General features: G+C 49.3%; 1 long non-coding RNA gene across 1 annotated transcript; it reads left to right on the top strand.

Moving 5' to 3' along the window:
* The first annotated feature begins 1727 nt into the window (after positions 1–1727).
* On the top strand, positions 1728–3968 carry LOC135980224 (uncharacterized). Its single transcript, XR_010597399.1, has 2 exons — positions 1728–1825; positions 3574–3968. It is a non-coding gene; the product is annotated as an uncharacterized LOC135980224 (long non-coding RNA).
* Positions 3969–4763: the final 795 nt, after the last annotated feature.

Here is a 4763-nt window from a genome sequence, read left to right as displayed (position 1 = left end):
AAAGTAACAACAGCTACAGAAAGGTTAGTAACCATTTTTTCTTTTTCAACTGTTTGCACATGTCCCTTTCACGTTCGGGGACTCCCAAGCAATACCGTAAGAGGTGGGCTCGGAGTTCATGGACACATGGATTACAATACTGCCCAACCAAACCCAGTGTCATCTCTCACTTGGTGGGTAATGGCGTAGTTGGAAGAAAAAGTATGTATTGACGCCCAGGTCGCTGCTCTGCAAATGTCCTGGATCAGGCCTGGGCCATGAACGCCACTGAGGAAGCTTGTGCTCTCACAGAATGGGCCACAAGGAAGGCAGGTGGTGGGACACCTGCCTGCTCGTAGCACATGTGAATGCACAATGTAATCCACAATGAAATTCTCTGAGCCAAAAGGGGTAGGGTTTTCATCCTATCAGAGCGGTGTGGATTTATGGATCAGCTTAGGACACCTGCCTAACATCCAGAGGGTGGAGATGTCATTCCTCCCTATTCTTGTGCGGCTTGAGGAAGGGAATGGGCAGGAAAATACCCTGATTACTATGAAACTCCAAGATTACCTTTGGGAGGAACACTGGGTGGCGGCAACGTTGTACCTTGTCGCAGTAGCGTAGCCGGGTTGGGGGGGAGCAGGGGGAGCGGCCGCTCCCCCACTGAGCAGAAGCTGTGCCTTTTTTGTGCTCCGACGCCTTTTGCTCCTGCGCTGCTGCCGGAGTGGAGCATTTTTATTGCTCCCGGCGCCTTTTTTTCTCCCGACACTTTTTGCTCCCGGTGCCTTTTTTTAGCTCCGCTCCCCGTGCTCTTAACCTGGCTATGCCACTGCCTTGTCGTTAAAGAACACTGTATATGGAGGTTTTGACATAAGAGCTCTAATCTCCGAGCCCCTCCTGACTGAGGTAATTGCCACCAGAAAGGCGACCTTCTAGGAAAGGTCCAACAGAGAGCACAATGCTAGAGGCTCAAAGGGAGGCCCCGTGAGCTCTGACAGGACCAGGTTTAAGTCCCCCAGGGGGATGTTGTCAAGGCTGATTCCCCACTCTGGCATTTCGAGTGCAGAAGGTGGGAGCCTGCAAGGACTCGAAAAATTAATACTGGCCACTCCAGCCTGGTAATGCTGCCACCACCCAAGTGAAAATCTGCCTTTTGCCAATCCAGAAGAACTCTCTTGGGAAGTTTTTCTGGGGCCCCTCAGCTTTTCCACCCCTTCTTCGGGAAAGCCAAGAAAGGAAACAAAAGAAAAGGAGAACCCAGCGGTTGTATTAGCTGATTAATATATGCACTACCTCTTTACCTCATAAGACACAGAAATCCAGTCATGTTCTTACAAAAAGGAAATTTTATTTAAAAAAAAAAGAAAAAACACCCTTGGAAAACTTAGGTTATTGCTAGATCTTAAAAGAGCAACTGCAAGGATTAATCACCAAGAGTAGCTTTCTTGGGATCCAGTTTAAAGGTTACAACAAAACAAAAGCATGTGGGGTTAGCACACAGGAATCCACAAGCCATAAAAAGAGATTGGCCTAATCGTGTCTACCTGAACATTTCTTGTTCTACTTCTGTCATAAATATAAAGGGACGGGGGAGAGGGTCTGATGCAGTGCTATAAAATCCTCTTACCAGTAAAGGGTTAAGAAATTCAGGTAGCCAGACTGACACCTGACCTGGCTGGCATCTGACCAATAAGGGGACAAGATACTTTCAAATCTTGGGAGGGGGGAAGACTTTGTGTGTGGCTCTTTGTCTGAGTCAGAGTGATCTTGGGAGACAAGAAGTACCTGCAGAAAATCAATCTCCTCAACCAGTCATCTTCTCACCAAACCTCACTTTTCTAAAGTAAGTTTAGTCAGCATTGCAAGTAGGTTTCTGTTTGTTTTGCTTGGTGAGCTTTCCCTTTGTTAGAGGGAAGGGTTATTCCTGTTTTTTTCTGTAACTTTAAGGTTTTGTCCAGAGGGGGAATCCCTCTGAGTTTGGAAATTGAGTACCCTGTAAAATAGTTACCATCCTGATTTTACAGAGTTGATTTTACCTTCTTTGTTTTAATAAAAAACTTCTTTTAAGAACCTGTTTTCTATGGTTTTAAAACCCCGGGAGTGGGTTTTTAGATCACTGTGTAACCAATTGGTTAGGAGATTATTCTCAAGCTTCCCAGGAAAGGGGGTGTAGGGGCTTGAGAGTGTATTTTGGGGGGAAGGGGAACTTCAAGTGGTTCCTGTCCCAGATTCCTGTTTAAAACACTTGATGGTGGCAGTGAGAGAAGCATTTCTCAGGGTGCAGGGAATTTTGTACCTTGGGGGTTTTAACCTAAGCTGGTAGAAAAAGCTTAGGAGCTCTTCATGCGGGTCCCCACGTCTTTACCCTAGAGTTTAGAGTGGGGAGGGAACCCTAACAACTTCCATATCGGTGGTTCCAAATGAGTAGTTTCTAGGTATGATCCTGATAATTTTTCATACCTGGCCCAGAGCTTTTTACGGCATAAGTACTGCCCTGTCCCTCTGCAGCCAAGAGAACAAAAGACCCACACACCCAGCACTTTTTCCCACTTTGAGAGGGTACAGCTTCCTTACTGGTTCCCCTGGTCAGGTGCCAACTCATTTTAAGCTTACCTCTTAACTCTTTACAGGGAAGGCAGTTAGGGTACAGCTGCTAAGGAGGATTCTATAGCTACTGAATGGTTGGGGTGCTACCCCCACTCATTTATCACAGATGGGTTCCCAGATTTGTGGGTACAGCCTTTCAAAGCCCTCGAGGAAGGGAATGGACATTTCATGTGAAAAACCTGACTGACCACCCAGCAGGGGTAGAATGCGGAGATCGCTCCTAGGTGTACCTTAACGGATGAAATCGCTAAACTTGGCTGTTCCCAGACGGTTCTGGAGTATCTGCTTCATCTGAAAGATGACTCAGTGGGTGAGGAGGCAGGGGTGCCAGAACAGGGGGACCAAGGGGCCATGGCCCTGCCACATTAGCAGCAGGTGAGAGTGGGGGGAGGGGAAGGGGAGGAGTGGGCAGAGCCTGAGGAGAAGAGGTGAAGCGGGGGGAGGGGAATTGGGGAAGAGGCGGAGTCACAGTTTCAGCACCGGTAGCCCCCCCACACTCATAGGGAGATTCTGGCACCCCGGTGAGAGGCCTTGCAGGGTAGACCAAATGGAGAAACGCTTCCACTTGGCAAGGTAAGTAGCTCTGGTAATTGGATTCCTACTGCCTAGCAAAACCTAGCAGACCTGCTCCGAACAGGCCAGTTCTGCAGGTTTAAACATGGACCTGTCAGGCAGATGGAGCATTTGGCCGCGATCTTGCGAGACCAGGTCCAGAAGGGGAGGGAGCGGCATTGGAGTTGCTACTGACAGGTCTAGAAATAAGCCACACTAGTGCTGATGTGGCCAGGTTGAGGCTATGAGAATAATCTTCGCTCTTGATCTTCAGCAAGATCTTGTGCACAAAAGGAATTGGGGGGAGAGGGGAAAGGCGCAGAACAGGTGATTTCTCCAAGGGAGTAAGACGACATCTGTGAGTGAGCCCGGGTTGCAGTCACACAGACAGCAGAACGGCTGACATTTCCTGTTCTGTCTGGTCATGAACAGGTCTACGAGGGGAGTACCCACCACTGGAAAATGGTCCTTGCTACGTTGGGGCATAGGGACCATTCATGGTGAGAAGATCTGAGTTGCCAGCTTGTTCTGGGCTCCCGAAAGGGGAGAAGCTTTGAGGTGGATTGAGTGCTTTATGAAGAACTCCCACAAGCAAATGGCCTCCTGACACAGTGGGGAGAAGAGCGGGCCGGTCTCTGCCTGTTGATGTAAAACATGGCTGCCATATTGTCTGTAAGAACTTGCACCACCTTGCTTGCAATGGTGGGTAACAACACCTGACATGCTAGGCCAACCGCTCTGAGCTCTCTGACGTTTATCCATAGCAAGAGTTGCTGCCAGGACCACTGACCTTGTGTCGTGAGGTGCCAAAGATGGGCAGGCACTGTGAGCACCGAGTCCAAATGATGGCTGTTTGGCTGGTACACTGAGGCCAGCCAAGCCTGTAGGGGTCTGAGGTGCAACCTCGCATACCACACCTCGTATAGGCACGCGACCCATGTGACCCAACAGCCTGAGTGGGCCTTGACCTGTGACGACACTAACTGGAAGTGGGCTCCTGGGAGGAAGGCCCTGGCCTGGGTAGAATTGAGCAACGCTCCGATAAACACTATCCTCTGAGCCGGGAGGAGTGTTGGCTTCTGCTCGTTTATCAGCAGGCCCAGTGCTCGAAAGGTTGTTTGGACGAGGTGGATGCTGGCTTTCACCTGGGATTGGACTGGTCATTGACCAGCCAGTCACTGAGGTACAGATACACATGCACCCCTCACCTTCTCAGGAAGGCTGCCACTATTACCAGCATTTCATAAAGACCCATTAGGCTGCTGACAGGCTGAACGGGAGGATGGTAAACTGGCAATGAGTCTGGTTCACAACGATCCCAAGAAACCTTCTGTGGCCTCGGAAAATAGAGGTGTGGAAATAGGCATCTTTCAAATCGAGGGTGGCGTCCCAGTCCCCTACATCCAGGGAAGGAATGATGGAGACAATGCACAACTTCAGTCTTTGGGATGTTGCAGGTCTAGAATGGGTCAGAGACCCACTTTGGCACTCAGGATTAAGGATTGTGACGTTGCACTCCACATACTTTATGGAAATATGATTATGAATGTGACTGTAGCGGGGAAAGGATTGGGCCCAGACTAGGAAAGAGTCCAGTCTGTGAAGTAAACTTATTGGAACAT

This window comes from Chrysemys picta, unplaced genomic scaffold (assembly GCF_011386835.1).
Source record: "Chrysemys picta bellii isolate R12L10 unplaced genomic scaffold, ASM1138683v2 scaf2280, whole genome shotgun sequence".
Taxonomy (NCBI): Eukaryota; Metazoa; Chordata; order Testudines; family Emydidae; genus Chrysemys; species Chrysemys picta.
This window is presented reverse-complemented; position numbering and strand designations above follow the sequence as displayed.